The 22,580-nt window shown below is 48.8% G+C and overlaps 1 protein-coding gene across 2 annotated transcripts in view; it reads left to right on the top strand.

Moving 5' to 3' along the window:
* Window positions 1–22,580, top strand: part of BCL2 (BCL2 apoptosis regulator) — a 192,888-nt gene that overhangs the window by 98,242 nt on the left and 72,066 nt on the right. The window contains exon 1 of one of the 2 annotated variants that reach the window (XR_009733377.1): window positions 16,393–17,228. The exons of the other annotated variant lie outside the window; for it this stretch is intronic. The gene's annotated coding sequence lies outside the window, so the exon portion shown is untranslated. Of the gene's footprint in view, window positions 1–16,392; window positions 17,229–22,580 lie in introns of those variants that run through there. 2 annotated transcript variants of the gene reach the window in all.

Raw genomic sequence — 22,580 nt, 5'->3', positions numbered from 1 at the left:
CCTTACAAGAGCTTTCATCCACCAGCACAGCTTCGCAGGTGAGAGAATGTTGAGTTTTCCCAGACGTTCATGTTTTCTCAGCTCCTTTCCTAGCCTTAAGTGCTTGTTGTAGTTGAACTTAAAGAAAGCGATGAGTTTGAGGATTATTACCACTAAGAGACAAATGCCTTTATTTTCCATATCAACCCACTCTCTATACTGTAAGAAAAGAATAGCCCCAGTTTTCAGAGTTCTGAGCCTTGTTTTCTTGGGTGCTTTTGAAACCTGTGCTCTTAGCTCTAGTATATCCAGTGATGGAGGGAAGGTCTGTGAATGCCCGTTGATCTTCACAACTGGATGTGTCTTCATATAGTGGTATATTGCTATTGTTTAGTTGCTAAGTCGTGTCTGATTTTTTTTGTGACCCCATGGACTACGGCCTGCCAGGCTCCTCTGTCCATGGGATTTCCAAGACGACAATATTGGAATGGATAGCCATTTCCGTCTCTAGGAGATCTTCCTGATCCAGGGGTGGAACCCATGTCTCCTGTATTAGCAGGCAAATTCTTTACCATGAGACCCCAGGGAAGCGCAATATAATGGTATATTTGGTGGTTTAGCATAGGAGGTAAGGTGTGTGCATGCATGCTAAGTCGCTTCAGTTGTGTCCAACTCTTTGCAACCCTATGAACTGTAGCCCGCCAGGCTCCTCTGTCCATGGGATTCTCCAGGCAAGAGTGCTGGAGTGGGTTGCTATGGCCTCCTCCAGTGGATCTTCCCGACCCTGGGATCGAACCCATGTCTCGTGCATTGCAGCCCAGTTCTTTACTGCTGAGCCACCAGGGAAGCCCAGTAGGTGAGGTAGGTCTTTAAAAAGACTCCTTACACACTCCGTGGCTCACTAGCTGGCTTGCTTCTACGTCTCGTGCCAGAGTACTCTGTAGGAACATACATGGTAGGCAAAGTCGTACGGAAACCGATGGACTTTTTGGCCAACCCAGTGTGTCCTACATGTTTGTTAGCTTGAAGTTCCTAGGAACACTCGGCAGACGATGGTGGCCAGTACACTCACTTCCCAGTGCTGGTACCTCCACCCCTGCTGGTGCCAAAGGAGTCCGCCCGTGGTTGGCCACGGTGTTGGAATGCAAAGACAAACAGATACAATCTCTTCCCTCCAGGATTTTATGATCTAGAAGCAGCCTTGGAGGCATAAACAACTAAATCTAAGAACGTTCAGGGGGAAGAACAATCAGTTTGGATCTGGGGGAGTTGGCTGGCATGTTAGCTGGGTTTGAAAAGTAGGACTTTAGGACAAAGTTGGGTGAAGGCCATTTCACGCAGTGGAAATGGCACAAACAAAAACCTATAGGAGTCCAGTTGCTTGGCATCTGAAATCGGAAGTCCTGTGCGCCTGGAAGATAAGCTGTAATAATTAGGATGTTCTTTAATGTCAAGCGAGGGAACTCAGGTTGTGTTATGTGGATGGGAATCACATGAAGTGTTGGATTCTTGCTGTGATATCAAGTAACTCATGCATGGGGATAATAACCCAGTTGCAGGGAGAACAGTAATGAAGAGGCTTTGGTGTTTAGGAGAGAGATCAAGGCAGAGGAATTAAAGAGGAGGAGCCAGATAGGCGATAGAGAGCGGGCAGTTGGTTGCATGTCGGGTTGAGCAGGAGAGAAGAACCAAACACAACCGCAGACAAGAAGGCCGGAGAGGAGCAGAGCCAGGCTGGGAGCGAGTCCCTGACTTCTCACGAGGTCTGAGAGGGGGTTATGTGAATGGTACATGAAGAAACCTTGAATGGGGCTTTGCATGGAGTAGATGTTGGATAAACCCTGGATTGAAAGAAGGAGGGGATGACGGAGAGGAAGGAAGGGAATTCCTTCTCACTCTGCTCTAGGGGATTTTCAGGGTTTTAGGAGATCCAGTGGGAATTGTGCCCCGGGGCTCGTCTCATCAGGAAGCTTGCCAGTACTCGAATTTTTGTGTGTTTTTAATATTTATGTGTGTGTGCACTTGGCTGTGCCTGGTCTTACTTGCAGCAGGCGGGAGCTTTCCTGTGGCACGGGAACTCTTGGTCGCAGCTTGTGGGATCTAGTTGCTCACCGGGGGTAGGCCCTGGGACTCTTGGTCGCAGCTTGTGGGATCCAGTTGCTCACCGGGGGTAGGCCCTGGGACTCTTGGTCGCAGCTTGTGGGATCCAGTTGCTCACCGGGGGTAGGCCCTGGGCCCTGCATTGGGACCGTGGAGTTTTAGCCACAGGACCACCAAGAAGTCCCAATACTTTGATGTCGTTAACTGAGCGTAGAAACCTGGAGAGGGTTCCGATCGGATGAAAGACCCAAGTTGGTGGGTGTCAGACGGAGGAGAGGTGGGCTTTTAGCCAGACGTGGAGGAAGAGAGGGCTGTAGGTGATAAAGAGCCACACTGAGACCAGGGGCAGATGCCTGGAAGGGAGCGCACCACCCGTGTGAAGAGGGGAAGGGATGTGCTTTACCATCAGAGGTGGCTTTGCTTGTAGAGGACTGTCGTGGGTGAGTGGTGGGCCTCTTCTGAGGCTAGGGTGTTGCTTGCCTTCTGGAGAGCTTACCCTGGAAGTCTGCCGGGAGAGCCGGGTTCTCTGTGACAACCAGTCCGGTTCCTGCCCGTTTTTTTCTGACCATTTGGAATAATAGCGGGGCAGTCTTTTTGTGTGATTAGAAACCAAGTCACGGTGACTTTTCCTCATGAGCCATTTCAGGCTAACTCTCCATAAATCCTTTTATTGGACCTACTGGCCAGTGCTTTGTCTCACAAAATGCCTTTTGGTTCCTTTGCTTCGGTCTTTGATTATTGGGTAAACATTTTAGTTTCGTGATTACATGGTGTTCAGATGGCAATGCATGAATTCGCATCACTAAAATTGTTTGCTTTCAGTTATATTACATCTGCTTCGGGATGCCAGAAAGCATAAACATGGCTTATTTAGTAAACTACCTCCTTTGGAACATCTGAGAGAGAGAAAGCGTCAAGTCTGGCAGTTGGCATGACGTCTCCTCTCGCACCAGAGGATTTTGAAGCTGGAAGGCCTTTGGAAGCCGTGTGCCATCACCTTCTTGAACACTTTGAATGCAAGGGGGTTCTTAGAACGTGCCAGCTTTTAGAAACAGGCAAACCACAACTGGATAGAAAACTTAAAATTGATTTCTCCTAACATCGATCAGAAACTTTAAGTTGGCTACAGCCTAAAATAAATGCAAGCCAGAAGTTCCCTGGGAATATTAATAGTTTTATTTGATCTACAAAATCCCAGTGTTTGTTGGATGCAGGGCTTGTCACTGACTTGTCTTTTTAGGGGTGGAGGAAAGCTTTTTATGTCCTCTTATCAACAAAATTGACCTTCTATGGTTTCTAGCACTTTGGTCTTTCCCTTGGGTATTGTATTTTTCCTTGATATGGCTTCCAAGATGTGGCTACATTTAGGGACGTGATATTATTAAATGGACTAGTCTCTACAACAATTAGGTTCTCTCTAATTTTGGACTAAATCAACTGACTGACATCTGGCTGTGTTTTTGTGGGCATCCACATAAACTTTACAGAGGGCTACTGAGAGCTTAGCAGCTTCCCCGGAGGCTCCGCGGTCAAGAATCCACCTGCCTGTGCAGCAGATACCGGTTCAATCCCTGAGTCAGGAACATACCCTGGAGAAGGAAGTGGCAACCCACCGCAATATTCTTGCCCAGAAAATTCCATAGATAGAGAAGCCTGGTAGACCACAGTCCTTGGGGGTTGCTGAAGAGTCGGACATGACTTAGCGACTAAATAACAACAGCTGAGACTAACCAATTCTTCTTCTTCACTGTTTCGCTGATTCATCTTTTTATTTAGAAATCCTTCAAGGCCCGCGGTGTTCCTTTCCATTTCCACCACTTCTTAATTAGGGGCCATTATCAACTCTCACTGACACTACTCCTTCGTAAATGACTTTTTAGAAGAACTGCATTTGTTTCTGGCTGCGCTGGTCCTCATTGCTCTGTGAGGGCCTTCTCTAGTTGCGGCGAGCGGGGGCCGCCCGTTGCCGTGTGGGCTTCTCGGGGAGCACAGGCTCAGGCGTGGGCCTCCGTGGCTGCGGTGCACAGGCTGAGCTGCTCCCGGGCGTGTGCAGTCTTCCCAGATCAGGGATCAAACCCTTGTCCCCCGCACTGGCCCGCAGATTCTTATCCACCGAGCCACCAGGAATGTCCCATAAATGACTTTCAGTCTCTGTTTCGGGGGCCGCTGCATAACATACTAAAATGTCACTGATTGCTACCCCCACCCACTTAAAAAGGTTCATGGCATAATTTTTAAAATTACGTATATATACATATATATATATATTTGGTTCTGACAGCAAAAGCAAGGTATGGTTTTTGCAGAAAATCTGGAAAATAGAGAAGAGCAACAGGAAGAAAAAAAGTCACTTACAATCTACTACCAAAACGACAGTCTGTGGTTACTATGTTGATCCACAGCTTAGAAGCTGTTCTGTCTTTCCTAACACAGAGACCCTTCCCAGTCCGACCCCAACCCTGACATTGCAGCCTTCTCTCTCTAGTTGCTTCCTCTCTGGGAACCTGTACTGCTGTGCATAGGACTTTTCATATTTACCTCTCAATGCTTTTTTTCTGATTCTGTAAACAATCTAAGAGGCGGTATGTTTTAAAATACATATAAAAGGAGCAAAGTAAAAAAATTATATTTAAAAACATCTCAACCCCTTGAAATAAAACTACCATTTTCTGTTTATAGACGTGTGCCTAAGCACACACGACTTCCTATAAACGGGTTCGTGGCATCCATGTGGTTTTTATGGCTGCCCTCTGCTTTCATTTTCACTTATTTCTTTCCCCCACTCCCTTCCTTCCCTCCACCCTAATCCCTCTCCCCCGCGTTGCCAGTGTTATCAGCCTTGCGTGTTATGCTTCTGTACTTCACTCCCCTTTAACACATGTAATTGTATTAAACATCTGGATGTAACACAAACATGTGATTTCTGTCATTGCTTCATGAAAATCGGATTAAATCGTATGTTCCTCTCTGCATCTTTTTGTTTCTCACTTTATAGTGATACATTGTTGAAATTCTTCATCTTTCTTTTTCACGACTGCATACTATTCCTTGGCTGACCATAGTATAACTAGTGAATGATTCTGTTCCAAACAGTGCTGCAGTCACAGGGACACGCGATGATTTCATCCATGATGGTATTCTCGATTTTGGATAGATGTGTCCAGACTGCCTTCTGACTGGTGTAGCTGCGTCTGTCTTCACCAGCGGAGCATGAGGGGCTGCTCGTGTGTCCTTGCACGTGGTGTGACGCGTCAACCCCGGGAGCACTGCTGCTGAATCACAGGGGAGGGGAGGGAGTGGGGGCCCTTTGAAGTCCCAAACGTCAAGACTAACACGGAGCCACACAAGACCATCACAGTAACGTATATAAGAGAATTCATTAAGAAGAGAGTATGGTTTTCATGAACTGGGTTCTGGTGAAGAAATATTTGTAAAAATGAATCTTATAGCTTAAGGTGTTATTTTATGCTTAGGATCTTTATTTTGGCTTTAACCAACATAACTTTATTACCTTACATTCTAGAGGTCAGATATACAATGCAGATCTCACTGGGTTCAAATGAAGAAGTAAGGAGGGCTGAGGAGAATGCACTTCTTCGCTTTTTCCAGCCTCAAAAGAGTCCCTGCGCCTTTTCTCCATCTTCAAAGTCATATGCTTAGGATTTTTTTTTTTAAAGCAGACAAACTTGGTTAGCGTGGCAGCTAGAAATTTCCCTCTTGGCTTTAGTTTTTTTCTTTATAAGTTTTGGCAGAACTCAAAAGGTGAAGTGTATCACACACAATTTCTGAACCTCTGCGTTCAAAATACACACGTGGATGAATGGCAACATGGGATCTGTGAGAGTTCCCACTACACAGTTTACATTTCCAGTGCTTTGAAAACAACTGTCCCCGTGGTGTTAGAAATCTGCAGGCAGGAGGGTGGGCCCGTCTCCCAAGCCGGGCTGTGGCTGTGCCTCAGCCTCCGAGATGGGGCCCGGCTCCATCCCCTTCCCTCCTCACTGCCTGTCTCCCCGACACCTGGGCCCTGGCGCGGTCCACTCTCGCCTGGAGGCCGGGCTCTGCGCCCTGCCCTGCCCTTGCTTCTCTCCTCCACTCCCTCTGTCCCTCTCCCTTCCAGCTCGGCCTTGTTCTTGCCTTCCCCCAGAGAGACACGGCATTTGCAGGCGATGCGGCCCGCCCTGCCTCCCACGTCCCTTTGGGTGCAGCCTCACGGCCGTTGACCTGTCTCAGTGGTTTTCATCCCTGATTTTTCTGCTGATGGCTCTCCACCTGACAGAAAGCTTTCCCCCAGGCCCCCCACCTTTCATTTTTTAAATCTGAACTCATGTTGGGTCCTTGTCCCTGAGGGCCTGAAGCCTCCTTGTACTCCGAGGTAGAAATAGGTCCCGTCTCTGACCAGTCTGTTCTGTGCGAACGACTGTCAACCCTTGGTGTCCCCAGGAAAACCAGCTCCATAATTACAGGAATTAGAATTGCACGGAAAACAAACGGGGTGACCCAGAGGCAGCTCCGCCATTTCTCAGTGTCGTCTCGACGTCCAGGAGCCACGAGCAGGATTCTGGTTCTGATGCCTGAATTCTATGCTTACCCACCTTTGTGGATTAGACAGAGCCTAAATTTTATTTTGAGAGACAGAGAGAGAGAGTGTGTGTGTGTGGTTTTATACGTACAACTTGACTGAACACAGTAGCTCTGTGGTTTATCTTTTACTGAGAACTGCTTTTTTTTTCCCTTTTCTAAGAAAATGCTAGTTTCCTAAACTGAAGTCTTTCTTGCGAGTTTATTAGCAGTGAGGGCTGTTGTGCGAGGCCTGCTGGTGATACTAAGATCAAACAATCACCCAGTCCAGGTGACTTTGACACAAGTCATACTGACTGAAATAGTACTGAGCATGTGATGCTGGCGTGTGACATTTGAATATTTGCCAAGAAAAGCACCGAGTCACTAACCGGCTGCAAGAGTAACAGATTTGCCTGCTTCACTGTTTCTACATGCATTTTTATGTGGGAATCTGAAACCAGCCTTTATAGCTTGGGGAGGGAAAGTAACGTATACAGTCAGCATGAATCTGTGTGCCTCCTCTTCCCTTTCACTGTGTACAGGAATTTAGGTCACTTTCCTAATCAGGAGCAGCGTATGAACTATGGGCCATGGATGTTAACAGGTTTGAATTTTCCATATGTTCTTTCTCTCCCACCCACCTCTCTTGCAGTTCCTTTCCACACTTTTCCATCCCTCTTATAAAGACAGTGCTCTGTACTTGATAAGGCTTGGGATTTAGGCCTAAGGTGCCCGGGTTCTGGTTGTGCCCTGTGGCTCCTTGTCACCATGAGACTCACTCTCTGGCCTTGGTTTTCTGATCTCTAAAATGGGACCCCCTAAATCCTACGCCCACTGAAACCATCATGTCTTCCTTCCCTTTTCTCCTTTCCTGTGGGGAAGCTCATAATCTTCAAAACTGTCACATTCAGTATTTTTAGGGCTCCTTAGAAGTTTCCTGTAACAATAGAGGGCAAGTAGAAATGCAGTGTTCTACTATCATAGTCATTAAAATCCGCCCCACCCCAGAGTAAACTGGTTACGTTTCTGATAAAAACCTGTGTAGGGACAGGAGAATTGAGGACAGTCTGTCCCCTGGTTTCACGATGTGAGCGCGTCCCTCTGGGGCCTCTGTAGGTGCCTTTGAGCCGCATGGCTCTGTTGTGTTGGCAGGCGTGTCATTACCAGAGAGAGGCAGAGACTGTAGCCAAGGCAGAGTAACACCATGTACCTCGCTATTCTACATTCAGGAGAAAAAGACTCTACCTGTCAGCACCATCGTTCTCGTCATTTACTGATTTCACTGCACGCGGTAAAGGACCGAAATCAGGCCATACTCCCTAAGATGTGGACCATAAGGGACAGCCAAAGCTCCAGTGTTCGGCCAGAAAGAGTCTTAGTGAAGAATTGAGGTGACCACTTAAAATATACAGTCAGCTTAAAACTGGAAGTAAAGAATGCCAGGTGGCACGGTGGTAAAGAATCTGCCTGCCAGTGCAGGAGACACAGGTTCCATCCCTCAGCCAGGAAGATCCCCGGAGGAAGAAATGGCAACCCACTCCAGTCTTTTCACCTGGAGAATCCCATGGAGAGAGGAGCCTGGCGGGAGACAGTCCATGGGGTCGCAAAGAGTCGGACACGACTGAGTGGCTGAGCATGCACGCGCCCAGAGGATACCACCTGCAGGGACCGCCGTGGGTGCAGAAGACCAGAGCTGAAGGACTGGGCAGAGCAAACAGGCCAGGGCGCTCTCGAGAGGCGGTTTCTGGACAGAGAAGTGTCTGAGCCTGGGACTTGATGTTTGGGGCCAAGTGGAGAGAAGTAAAGACAAGAACTGGCAATTCGGAACTAGGTCAGAGAACAGTGAGACTGCAAGTGAGAAGAGAGCGTGTGGGCTACAGGGTTAGGGTTAGGGTTAGGGTTAGGGTTAGGGGGGACAGGCGGGGCCCGGCCTTCAAAGCCAGGCTCAGCAAGAAGCCACCCATTTATTCCGTGGAGCCCTGCAGAAATGAATGGCAAGAAACGAGAACCTGCCACCCGCTCTGAATGGCAGGGGAAAAAATGAACAGAGGGAAGCAGAAGGCTTAAGGGGGAGATAAGCTCGTTTTGAGACATATGACTGAACTGGAACCCAGATAAAATATTATCTGTGAATCCAATATCTTGCATTAGTTAGAAATTCAGTTTCTTTGTGTCTCATTCACAAAAGAGCAGTATGCATTTAAGGGAACACGTTTGTGGGTGCAGACCGCTGGCTGCAGACTCCTTACTGATGAGAATGTTACCAGCTAAGCAAATTTTAACCAAACACACTGGGAAAGTGTAACACGGGTATGAAATTTGAAGCCAACAATAAGATAATACAGATGCAATGCTAATTTTGCATTCACTATTTTGGAAAGAATAAAAGACTGTTCTCTCTGGGGCCTGAGTCCACACTGAGCCCCTTCCTCACCACCAAGGCTGTTACCAGGGGGTCATAACCCTGAGGCCTTCATGAAGCACCTCCTGTAGACTTACGTCTGTCCTCCATTCAATAGTCCAGGCCTTTCCAGGGCTCCCCAGACTTCCAGAAACTTCCGGAACCTTCCAGAATCTTCCCTACCTCCCCTTCACTGTCCACAAGTGTACTTAGGATGTCCAAATCATGGGGTAAATGGTCTTTAATTCTGCTGCTCCTTTTGGGCTACCGTTGTGTCTCCTCCCCATGGTTTTTAAGCAGATGATCTGCCTCTAACTCCACCGCCTCATTCCCTGCTCCCTGTCCCCACCCACCCCTCCCACCGCTCCAGTGGGTCTTCTGTTTTCATCATTCTCATGAAACAGCTGTCTTACTTACTCACCAGTTTCTGAGGACATCCAGAGCCACTCTGGCTTACTCTGCTGGAGCAGTTGGAATCCCAGGAAACACCTCTCCTGAAACACTGGACCTTCTTACGTCTATTGCACAAGCCGTATTCTCCCTGCCCTCGCCCTGAGCGGCCCGGAGACGAGCTTCCTAGCTCCCCTCTCCACTTCCTCTGGGTAAATCCAGATACCGGCTCGGGCCTTCTGCTGTCTGCTTCTCGGGTCACATCTCCACCCCCTGAACGTTCCTGCCTGTGTGCACGTGGTTCCTGAACCCCTGGGCTCTGACCTTCAGCCCCCGTCTCCATCCCACATTCACCGCTCTCTGCTGCTCACATGCCCCGGGGGGCTCCCCACTATTTCCTACTAAGTCTGTTCCTCTGCCAGACGCCCCCTCGCCCTGGCGCGCCTGCCTCTGGCCCCGCGTCCCAGCCGGCTTCGGCCACCTTCCCACCGTCGTCCACGCCCCGCCCTTGCGCCTCGTTTCCTCCACTTCCGCCTCTGTCCTCACCGTCTTTCTAGACGTGACAGCTGTGGGCAGGCTCCTGAAGGCTTACTTGATCTGTGTAAGCAGAGCAGGTCGAGGTCGTAAGTCAGTTCTAGTCAACAGAAGTCAGACTTGAATCATAAAGATGAAGAGTCATGGACCGTCAATCAGTTCTCAAACCTGGGCCAATTTATAGACCCAGGGCCCCTTGAATGAAGGGGAGGCTGGTTCCCCTTGAGGAAGGACCCAGCTGCACTCCCCCAAAATGTATACTCTTAACCTGTCTCCCAGCCTTGCCTAAAGGGACCTCCACCTTTTACCGGGGTGACAGTGTATTGGGGAAAAGGAAACGCTAGACTTTTGAGGACTGCGGGACTCGGGATCCAAACGGACACCGATTCCAGGAGACCCGGTGCCTCCAGACTGCGGCCGCCAGTGAGACCAGGGGCTTGGGGCCGGGGGTCCCCGTGGTGTCAGCTCTCCGTGTGCCCCTCCCTGTCCCGGCGCTGCAGGGCACCCTGCGACCTTTCCTCTCCTGGATCGGTCCTTCCCCGGGGCCCGGCTCCCGGAGAGCCCGGCCTCCCCCACTGGACGGCTGCGCTCTCTTGCAGAATAACCCCCTCTCCAGCCTTCGTGGCTGCAAGTCCTCAGCCCACGCCGGCCGCCCCCGCCCTCCACGCCGGCCGCCTGCCCCCACGCCACGTGCCCCCTCCACGCCGGCCGCCTGCCCCCACACCACGTGCCCCCTCCACGCTGCCCGCCGCCTCCACACGCCCCCCACCAGGCGCCCCCCTCCTCCTCCCTTTGCGCTTACACTGGTCCCTGCACCTGGAATTCTTTTTCGCTTCTGTGTCTGGATTTGTGTGGTGCCTGTTTTTAGCACAAATACACCACGTCCCCCTTGTAAAACCTTTTTTTCTCCACTTTAGCTCGTAACAGCCAGGGAAATGAGCTAAAGAGTGTGGATGGATTAATTCACCAGTGCCGGGGACAGGAGGGGTCCTTCTACAAGTGGGTCGTTAACAGTCTTCATAAACAAAAGATTGCCTTGTTTATACCTGTTCTTCAGAGTCAGCATTTCTTAAATCTGCTCAAGGTGGAAGGGAGTGCTTTGTGTTTAAAAAATCACATGGGCAGCACGGAGATAAGAAATGTTCACTTTGTTTCATGCGAGAGTCGAGTCCACGACAGGTGGCCTCTCCACTGGTACAAATAAAGCAGAATCCGCCGGTTGAAACCCATCACGGAGCAGGCGGGTAAAGGGCCAGGTGGCAGGCCCCAGACCAGATGGGGATATTTACCCAGACCTTCAGGCTTCTTGTCAAGAGTCCCTTTAATCAAGAACCTTCCTTTGGGTGTTTAGTCAACTGCCAGGGTCTTTGAATGTTAGTCTTTTTTTTTTTTTTTAAGAAATAAAGGTGATTCTCATTCCAGTTTTCCTCTCTCCAAAGTTGAGATTAGAGTAAACAGTGTTGGTGGAGTCCATGCAAGCCGGAACATCCCGCTTCCTTTCAGACTTCCATTCGAAGTTCCCAGATCTCATAGTCAAATTGACACAGCGCAGGTAGTAAATTGAAAATATTATAAATCCCAGGGATGTTCCTTTCATGCCAAGTAAGGCATCGCCACCCTGGGGGTCTGTGCAGGCTCTGTGGTCCTCTGGGCCGTGGGCTGGCCCACCCAGCCGCTGTTAGGGACCAGGCAGCCTGGACCCTTGGCGTGGCGTTGGGTCTGCAGGAGATCCTGTCACTCTGCACGACGTGTTCGTCCTTGACCGTCTTTGAGTTCTTCTCCTTTGATGGGACTGGGCTCTGTTGCTGGTTTTCTTCTCACTTTTCTGACGACTGCGTTACTCTCCCCTCTCCAAACAGTTACAACGCGTTTGTGGAGCTCCTACTGGGGCCAGGCCCACGCTCACCTGCTGGGGTCTCTACGAAGATGAACAAGCCTGCCCTGCCGCTGCCTCTGAGCCCTCCTCCTCCTCTGTGTCTTTCAATTCAGTTCAGTTCAGTTCAGTCGCTCAGTCGTGTCTGACTCTTTGCCACATGAATCGCAGCACTCCAGGCCTCCCTGTCCATCACCAACTCCTGGAGCTCACCCAAACTCATGTCCATCGAGTCGGTGATGCCATCCAGCCATCTCATCCTCTGTCGTCCCCTCCTCCTCCTGCCCCCAGTCCCTCCCAGCATCAGGGTGTTTTCAAATGAGTCAGCTCTTGGCATCAGGTGGCCAAAGTACTGGAGTTTCAGCTTCAGCATCAGTCCCTCCAATGAACACCCAGGACTGATCTCTGTTAGAATGGACTGGTTGGACCTCCTTGCAGTCCAAGGGACTCTCAAGAGTCTTCTCCAACACCACAGTTCAAAGCACCAATTCTTTGGCGCTCAGCTCTGTGTCTTTGCTCCTCCACAAAGGCTTTTATTTTCATGACTTCCATTATGAAGCTGCGTTCCCAATTCTGGTTGCCCATCTGAAGTTGAGTATTAAATTTCCTCTTGTTTCCCCCAAATTCAGGGTGTCCTCAGGATAGCCACCTCCCTTCTGCCTCTGTGAGGAGTGGTACAAGTTTCCTTCTTTCAAGACCTGAAACCCGGAAAGCATCCCGTGGCATGCGTTTCTCCCCTGTGCCCAGGAATCAGCCTTCAGCCTTTCTCTGAGGATCTTGCTCATTCTCCTTCTTTGCCGTTTCCATGGCCTGTGTTCTACCTGGGCTGACGGCTGACACCTGCCGGGCCCGTCGGTGACCTCTGTGCGTCCAAGCCCACGTTCCCGTTGTAAATGCCATCTCACCCGTGTCTCTCTTAAGCGGCAGAGGTGATGTCTTACTCTTGACAGCGTCTCACTCACCTGCTCACACACAGCTGGCGCATAACCAGCGCTTGTTGCTCTCTTGGCAGAAGCATAGCAGCGTGTTAGCTTGTCAGCCTCACTTCCTAGCTTTCTTTACCTGGCGGAACCTTCTAAGATGATTCCCCGCGGTGACGAAGTCCCTGGTGTCATAGCTGTGGGGAAAGTGCAGCGTTGCCGAGAACAGTGAAGTGAATCCACAAACCGGGGCATGAAATCAGGGATGGAAGCCCAGGAATCAGAATTACTTGATGTGGGAGAAGCAGAGATGCTGAGAACTGGCGGGAGGGAGACGTTGCTGCCCTGGCTGTCTTGAGAGGATGGTGTGTGCCCTTCAGCCCAGGCGGTCCGCCTTCTGTTTGTTGCCTGTTCACCGCTTTTATCTTCACTTGTGCTGGCGGAGTGCAGGCACCAAGGCCACGGCAGGGTGCTGTTGGAGGGTGCGGTCCAGGAGGCCCCAGGGGTTGGCCGAGCACATCTGGAGAGGAGGATGTGAACACAGGGAAGCGGGTGATTCAGACCTCCTCCTTGAAGAGGTGACGCTTTCATAGGGTCAGACCGGAAACAGCGGACCCATGTCAGAAGGGGCAGAGGCGAGGGCCAGGAGGAGAGCTACAGGTTCCAAGTAAGGGCCGCGCTCCAGTGAGAACTGTCAAACCCCAAATCGGGTTATGCAGAAAGCTGTGGCCTTCTCTTTCCTGGAAACACTAGACTGGAACAGACAAACCCTTCATGGTGGCTTGAGCGCCGGCTTCTCTGGAGGCCTGGGGTGGGCCCGGCTTCCCATCCCCACGGTTGGCTTGTCTGGACCTGGCTTTGCAGGCTTAGTCTGCTGCAGGTTGCTGCTTACTCAACCACAGAAGTGAAATTTGTTACTGATGAGAAATAATAAAAGATCTTTCTTTTTCTAGACTTCCTCTATGGGTGTTGTTGTTTTCTTTCTAAATGGGGGAGTTTGTTTTGCTTTTTCTCCTTTCATGGCCTTCAAATTTAGCTTGTAGGTATACCCTGCCCAGTGGCTCAGGGTAAGTTGGTGAGAGAAGCTGGCCCCAAATACGATGGGTGCTCACCATTTTCTTCAGAGCTGGTGTGTGGAGCTTGTGTGCAGGCAGGAAAGCTGGGCTGCTGAAGACCTTCGAGGACGTATCAGCACTAACAAGGGAGACCCTGGGGATGTCAGAGTGTTATCTGTTTCTGTGACTCAACAACTGTTTATGAGGAACGTGCTCTGTGCCCTGCATGGTTCTTGCCAGTTTCAGAAGAAACAGAAATGCATGAGGCACAGTCCTTCCTTCCAAGGCATTTACCGTCTAGCAGGGAAGATAAGCTGTGCTTACAGATCACCTTGTGCATTACAGAGAGAGGGTTATTCTGGTTCAAAGGAACACTTGAGACAGATGACATCACGCTAGAATTATAATAATTTGAAAGTCTACTTTTTCTATCTTTGTCGTTGCTACCTTGGATTAGTCTGATATTTTACTTTAAAAACATGATTTCTGAATAGGTAATAGGTCCACATGGTTCTCACACTGAAACAATCAGCAACGTTTTTATTGATGAGTTTCACTCCCACCTTGTCCCCCCAGTTCACCCCTTTACTCCCTAGACACAGGTGACTATGTATGTTAATTTCTTGAGTATGTATACAGACTCTATTCATGCAAAATAAGCGTGTGTGTATATATATATATATTTATTTAAATCTTGCTTTTTGCTACATAAAAGGCAGCCTTGCTCTCCGGTTGGCCTGTGAATTTATCAGTGCATCTTGGAGCCTTAGCATGTCAGCGCATCCTTTTCCTCTCTTCAGGGGTAAGCCGCTACCTTCATAGTATTTCATTGTTTGGCAGAATATTATAATGGATCCATTATCTATCGCTGGGTAACAAACTGCTCCATAACCTAGTGGCTTAAACTAAAACAACGGTTTTATTTATTCACAGTTCTTCAGTGGGCTGTTGGACTGGGTTCCGCCGGGTAGTTTTTCTTTCATGGATTTACTGGTATGAACGGGTCCGTCTGGCGGCTTGACTGGGCCTCGATGGCTCAGCATGGCTTCACTTGCGTGTTGGTAGGAGAGTCCACCGCCGCTGGCTCCTGGTGTCCGGGAGACTAGCACGGGCTTCTTCCCGCGGTAACTAGGTTCCAAACGCGGAGAAGGATTATGCCCTGATATAAAAAGGCTTATGAAGGCTCTAGTTGCAGCATGTTTGCTAATGTTCCATTACCCAAGCAGGTCACAGGGTCCAGCCCAGCGTCAGGGTGAAGGGTCTGCCAGGGAAGGTTTCCCTGGAGGCCGCTATGCAGCTGTCATCTCCACGTTTCGTGACCACCCTTATTGATGGGCACCTGGTCGTTTCCAATCATTTGGTCTTACAGATAATGCTTTAACAGATAACCTTCGTCATCAGTCAGTTAAAATGTGGGCAGGAGACATTACCAGAAGGGTTGCTGGGGCAAAGGGTAAATGCTTTTTAAATCATCTATCTGTTCTATTTCTGCTATTTCTCAGGTTATTTTAAGCTTGTATTCTTCAGTCACTTTTGTAGGAGCTTTGAAAATGTGAAGAGTTCAGACAGGAAATATGTATAAACTGAATTAATTAAAAACTCATTCTTTAAAGGACGAAAGCTAGACTAGAAATCAAATAATTTTGAACAGGGTAACATGTATTTGAATAAATATGCTTATTATTATAATAATGCTTTACATTTGTATTGTGCTTACCGTATAGAAAGTTTGCTTGTAATGTCCTAGTGCTCAGAATTTTATGAGTTGAAGATATAATTGGCCCCATTTTATTTATATTTATGTATTGTTGTTCAGTCACTAAGTCTTGTCCGACTCTTTGCAACCCCATCAGCTGCAGCACCCCAGGCTTCCCTGTCCTCCAGCTCCTGGAGCTTGCTCAAACTCATGTCCATCCAGTCGGTGATGCCATCCAACCATCTCATCCTCTGTCGTCCCCTTCTCCTCCTGCCCTCAATCTTTCCCAGCCTCAGGGTCTTTTCCAGTGAGTCAGCTCTTCGCATCAGGTGGCCAAAGTATTGGAGCTTCAGCTTCAGCATCAGTCCTTCCGATGAATATCCAGGGTTGATTTCCTTTAGGATGGACTGTCCATATAATTATTGATTATAAGTAAATATACACTATATACATACAGTATGTGCATAGGTGTAACGTACATGTAAGTATTTTTTCTTTTTTCTAAGACTTCGAGGATTACCTGCCTTGCCCCAGTCACAGATTACAGTCGGGCTGTGTTTCCAGCCCTGAGGCAAGGAACTTGACTCATCCCATGAGCTGCGTCTCTTTTTGTAGGGACTGGTGTTGTATCCTGTCTCGGGCTTCGCTGGTGGCTCAGTGGTAAAGTACCCGTCTGCCCATGCAGGAGAAACGAGTTTAGTCCTTGGGTTGGGAAGATCTCCTGGAGGAGGAGCTGGCAAGCCACTCCAGTATTCTTGCTGGGGAAGTGCCTTGGACAGAGGAGCCTGCTGAGCAACAGTCCACGGGGTCACAGGGTTGGACGCGACCGAGGGACGGAGCACAGCACGGCCCCAGTGTCCTGTCTTAGCCTCAGATGGACAGAGGAGCCTGCTGAGCAACAGTCCACGGGGTCACAGGGTCGGACACAACCGAGGGACGGAGCACAGCACGGCCCCAGTGTCCTGTCTTAGCCTCAGATACATGCATGTTCTCCACTTGCTTACTGCCCTCCGAATACCTCACAATCACATGAGACGTCTTCTCAGGAGGCTTTTTTTAAGAAAATCAGAAATAGGTCATTTCTAAGTTCTGAATACTTGAGAAACATCCCGCAATATTTCTCTTGTTTTGCATGTGACATCGTTGACAGCTGTATTTTCTGATCTGAGTCACTAGTAAATCTTGAAAGAGGAATTCTTTTTAAGCTCATGTGCTTGCTTTCAGCTTTCAGGAAAGAGGAGGGAGTTATTTTTAAATAAAACCTTGTCTTGGCCCTCCAGCAGCGGACGTGGAAAGTAGACTGTTGAGTTTTTTTTTTCATTCACACTCAGATGTTTTCATAGGGGCTCGGTCACGGCGAAGTGGGCCCCACACTCAAACCACCCACTTCCCTGAAGCTTGATTGATGAGCAAAGCTGTTCTGCCTGAGGGCAGCCTGTTTGCAGGAGCTGGGATGATGACGGGTCCGACATGCACAGATTTCAAACCAGGTCTCTCATCCCAGGACTGCGGGCTGCAGGCCAGAATGTTTGTTTTTGAGGCAGGAGAGGGGGATGGATGCACATCGGGAGCAGGGCAAGCCTCATGGATCAGGAGTCACCCCACATTGTAGAATCTCCCCAAGAACGTGGCAGTTCAGGCCAAAGTCATCCTTGTGGAGAGAACTCCTGCTGGCGCCCGCTGCCACGAGACACAGGCCACGGAATGTGATGTGCAGGTGAGTGGAAAGATACTTAGTCCAATCCTGTGCAAGTAGAAGGGGGCCCCGTCTGACTAAGAATCTCTACGCATCAAAGAGACGCATACGTTTAAAGGAAGATGAAATTTGATGCCGAGTCAAAAGAGCCTGTGATGGAAGTTTGGAAATAGAGCCAGGCAGTGACACTGTGAACAGGATGAGTCGGAACCTCATCTTTGCATGTCCGCCTCTCTGCTGTATCCAGTGGTGTCTTACAGAGTAGACTGAGCAGAAGCATGGCGTCCCCAGATGCTAAGGTTCAGTGTAACCTTGGAAACCATCTTGCCCAGGCTCCCATTTTAGGGAGAAGTAAACTGAGGCACAGGAAAGTTAGGAAAACGGCCTGGGGTGGCTTGCCTGGTAGAGCCAGGTCTTCTAAATCTTAGTACAGTTACTTGTCAGCGGATTGTGCCGCCCAGTGCTCTATGAAAGTTATGGGAATGAATGAATAAATTAATTTCTTTTTTAAAGAAACTTATTTAAAAGTTGGATAAGGGCTTTCCAGGTAGCTCAGGGTAAAGAATCCTGCCTGCCAAGCAGGAGACGTGGGTTTGTTCCCTGGGAAGACCCCCTGGAGAAGGAAATGGCAACCCACCCCAGTTATTCTTGCCTGGGCATTCCCACGGACAGAGGAGCCTGGTGGGCTACAGTCCATGGGGTTGCAAAGAGTCAGACATGACTGAGCAACTGAGCGTGCCCGCAGGCATTCAGAAGTTATTTACTCAAGTCTTGTCCCAGCTGGCACATCCTGGTGGTGGTGGTGGGAAAAGGAGGGCTATAAGGATGAACTGGTTAGTGTTTTTGAAGGGCCTTCAGGAATCTGGTTTGTCTTAAACATCAGGATTGGAAGAAAAAACTGAACTTGCTGATGATTTGTTATCAGCTCAAGGTGCAGATGGACTGGGAGTCGGGGAAGCTCAGCCAAGGCTGAGCTTGGTCTGTGTGCTCTGTGGTGGGCTAGATGTCAGTGTACCAGGAGGAGCAGAAGTCTTTAAGGAAGAGGCCCTGACCTCGCACTTGGCTCCTCTGCAGTGCGGGAGGCTCACTGCCCGCTTCACGCAGAAGGTGCCTGACTTACTCCAGACGGGCTTAGAGCTCAGTGGGTTCAGACATCCAGGCGAATGTCACCCCTTCTTTCAAACTGATTTTCTTTCCACCATGTTCTGTCATCTCTGGCTCTAGACTGGCTGCTGGGACACAGGAGAGCTCTCTCCAGTGCCTTCACAGAGGTGTCTTCCAGAGTCTGTGGTCGTGAATCCGTTCACCTGGGAAAAGTGGGACTGGAGGCTCCCTCTCCCCTGCAAGGGGTCAGGGCTGGTCGTTCTCTCCTTTTGGGATAGAAACCAGGTATTGTTCTGCCAGCCACTGAACATGTTCTAGAAACCCATTTATCGATATCTACAACACTGCCTCACATTTGGTTTCCTGTGTCGTCAAGAAAAACCTGCAAATAACTAAAAGTAGGGATTCCAATGAAACGTGGGTTCCACTTCGCTAGGTTTGGTGTGGGAGGCTGTGTAACTCTAAGAATACCGGTAGTGGTATCTATCTACATTCTAAGAATTAGGGAGGCGAGGTTTGTACCGAATTAAATCACCCTGTCATATCTGTGAGGCTTCCTGCAGAACGAAGGCAAAAATAAACCCAAACAAACAAAACAAGAACGTGTCTGAAAGTGAGCCCTGCGCTTTCTGAGCAGTAAAGAGTTTGCAATGGGCCTGGAAAACTTCCTGCAGACCTGCTCTCTTGAAAGGTGCTTCTGCTGGCCCTGTGGGGGGAGGTGGGGTTTGTTGCTGTTTTGCCTGTGGTTCTTACTACCGTGCTTACCTGGGGTGTGGCTGCCACTGTTGGGATTTTGTTGATAAAAAGGGGAGGAGAGAGAAGATGCTGCTGCCCACAGCACGGAGCACGTGGGACGAGTCCAGCTCGGCCGTGTGCATGCGTGTGTGCGCGTGTGTGCGTGTGTGTGCGTGCGTGCGCGTGTGTTTCCGTGTGTGTGTCTGCGTGTTTCTCTGTGTCTATCTGTATGCCTGTATCTATCTGCGTGTGTCTCTGTCTCAGTGTGTGTGTGTCTAGGTACCTCTGTGCGTCTGTGTGTGTGTGTGTGTGTGTGTCCGTGTGCCTGTGTGTGTGTGTGTTTGTGTCCATGTATGTGTGCCTGTGTGCGTGTCTGTGTGTCTGTGTCCGGGTGTGTTTGTGTGTCTCTGTGCCTACCTGTATGTCTGTGTGTTTGTGTCCGTGTCTCTGTATGTGTCTGTGTGTGTCTGTGTGTGTTTGCGTGTCCATGTGTCTGTCAGTGTGTGTCTGTGGATGCGGATGCAGGACTATAGGGTTTCAGGCTGACCCTCCTTCCTTCAGCATCACCGCTCTCCTTTCCTTAACCTGAAGTGACTTTGTTGGGAGGGCAAACACAATGACTTTCTCACAAAATGAAGACCAAATAATCTGAAAAACTCAAATAAAATCCACCTTATGACCCAGTATTAAAAAGCAAACATTTTGCACGGACAGAGGCCCATCCCGGGCTGGGGAGGGCAGGCCAGCTTAGCCTGAGTCCTCTCCGGTCCCGCCTCTTCCGCCCTGGCCCCACTTTAAAAGAAGCGTCTCCTAGACGCCTCCCACCTCTCCGCATGACTTGCTTTGGAACCCCAGGTCAGCGGTGCTGGCTGGAGAAGGGCGCTGAGAGCTGGAACAGAGCTCTCTGCCCACCGGCCTCCCCTGCCTCCAAGTGGGAGCTGCAGAAGGCCGCCCCTGCAGGGCCTGTGCCCACCAGGCGCGCTCCTTCCGAGGCGGGAGCTCTGCAGGAGGCGCGGCCATGGTTTGGCTTCCAGGTGTTACCTTCCCCGAATCAGGCAGGACAGACCGGAAGGTGGGACCGTAAGAGCCCCCAGGTCCTGAGTTCTTACCACGTAACAGTCACAGTGCTGGTCGCCTTGCTCTATCTGAGTCCAGAAGACCACAGGCTGGTGCAAGCATTTACAGACACGGGACCGAAGCTCCAAGAAAGCGAGTGGTCTGTGGACAGTGGCGGGGCTTGGAAGGGCCAGCCTGGGGCTTGAGTCAAGGGCAAACTCTGAAGACAAAGCTCGTGGTCCCTGCAGCACCCTGGAAAGAAGCCAAGCCCTTAGGGAACATACTCAAGTCAATTTCAGCCCTTTTGGGTTTGGTAGCCACATGTCACCAAGCCATATCTTTCTTTTTTAAAAACTTATTTTATTGAAGTCTAGTTGACTTAGCCATAACTTTCTTACATGCTTCAGGGAAATGTTACTTTTCTCACTTGGTTTGACATCACCATCCTATTTTCTGTTCTAAGAAATCAAAACATGGAAAGAAGATAGATTTCGAAATTGTTTTTGGCCACTTCTTATTCTGAGGTGCAGTCTGGGAGATGCAGGTTAAGATGCTACAACATTAGGATTTGTAAGACTGATTATCATATGTATATTGAAGATTGAGGGCAGGAGGAGAAGGGGTGACAGGGGGAGATGGTTGGATGGCATCACCAAATCAATGGACATGAGTTTGAGCAAACTCCAGCAGATGGTGAAGGACAGGGAAGCCTGATGCGCTGCAGTTCATGGGGTCGCAAAGAACTGGACACGACTTAGCCACTGAACAGCAGCAACAGCAATTAAGAGGAAAATTTGGTGTAACGTGGAATTAAGAAATCTGAGAATTATAGGAACTCCAAGCGGAGAAGACCAGCAGCTATAACGTTTCCAGGTGTTGGGAATTTCGGTTCATCTCTACTCCAGCCTTGCAGAAAGGCCTTTGCGTTTCACCCCTGTGATAAGGGCCACGTGACGCTTTCTTGCTGCCTGTGTAGCTAAGCACCTTAACGGCATGAAATGCTCACCTCTCATTAATTTTCCATAGGCTCACTTGACTTGGATCTTTTCATAGCGAGGTCCAAGAAGACCATATGGAGGGAGAAGCAGTCACATTGCGTCTCTTCCTCCAGTGTGTATTGTAGTGTGTATTGTAATACATACACGTTTCAGCCCCGAGTGATGCCTTTCAGGAAAAAGGTCTTGGGAACTAAGTGACTGAGTTACACAACTAAACTTTCTCCCTCCTCCTGTGTTAATTAATATTGACTCTTTTCTTGGCCAAAACTATTTAAAATCTGCACAAATGAACTTTTTCCATAACTGAAGCTTTTTAAAGGATATATTTGAAATATCTTGAAGCCTAAGAGAATAGCTTCGAAACAAGTTATGCATTGATTTCCTCTTACCCTGAATTATTTCTCGCCTGATTTTCCTGGGGTTGTTCCTGAAACATTCTTTGTGGTTCATTGAACACAAAAAACAAGCCATGTACCAGGCCTGGTGGGGGTGGATCTAGGGGGTGTGGGAAACACTGCATAGGTTTCATGGAGGAAATAAGCCACTTCGACAAATAGCCAAAAGGTAAAATAGAAAATTCTGAAGTGCTGTAATTTTCAAGCTGATTATTACATACCTAAAAGCTGGTTAAATTACAGTTTTATTGAATGCTAACGAATTATTACTCCCCTCCTGCATAGAACTTTTTCAGCTCTTTACTTTCTCTGGCTTATAATTACGGTGACCACATTTTCCATACCAAAATTAAGACATGTGGTCTGACAAAGGATTCTTGTACCACTTCTAGGTGTGAGACCACCCATAGTTAGATTTTCTTTTTTTAAAAAAGCAGGCTTTTTTAGGCCCCCTTTATAAAAATTAGAGGTTTGTTAAATAGGTGTGTTTTTAGACTTTTCACTAAAAACCTACCATGCAAACAGTATTTTATTTTGTATCTGAATCAACATGTTATATCCTAAAGCACGACTTTACAGCCTAAGGGTATGTGTTAGCCTATTCATAAAAACATACTTCTGCATAGAGTAGTAATACCTGCCATTATCCAGGTGTAATAAAAATGGTCCCAAGGGTTCTGCTCCGGGTCTTTAATTTTTCTTTTGAAGATAAAGCTCTTTATTTCACTTTCAAGGTTCAACATTTTTGAACCTTGCAAATGATTACCATTGAGGCATGCCAGATGTGAGCAATTGTGAGCAGTAATTCCTGAAAAGAGGGTGAAGCAGTGACTTTTCCTTCCTTATTTTCCTCCCCTATTATCATCTGTGGTTTCTATACATATGGTTTTTCACAACAGACCGGCTGGACTGCCATAGTGCAGGCATGGGGCTTTCGAGCTTTCAGAGATAAAATAGGCTAGTGTTGATCATTTTAAAATTTATTATCTGTTTATTTTTGGCTGTCTCAGGCCTTCTTGCTGTGAGCGGGGGCCGCTGTGTCATGACAGCGCTTGGCCCCTCACCGCGGTGGCGTCTCACAGGGA

Source organism: Bos javanicus, chromosome 24, assembly GCF_032452875.1.
Source record: "Bos javanicus breed banteng chromosome 24, ARS-OSU_banteng_1.0, whole genome shotgun sequence".
NCBI classification, from domain to species: Eukaryota; Metazoa; Chordata; class Mammalia; order Artiodactyla; family Bovidae; genus Bos; species Bos javanicus.
Note: the sequence above shows the minus strand (reverse complement) of the source record. Positions and strands in the feature narration are given on the sequence as shown.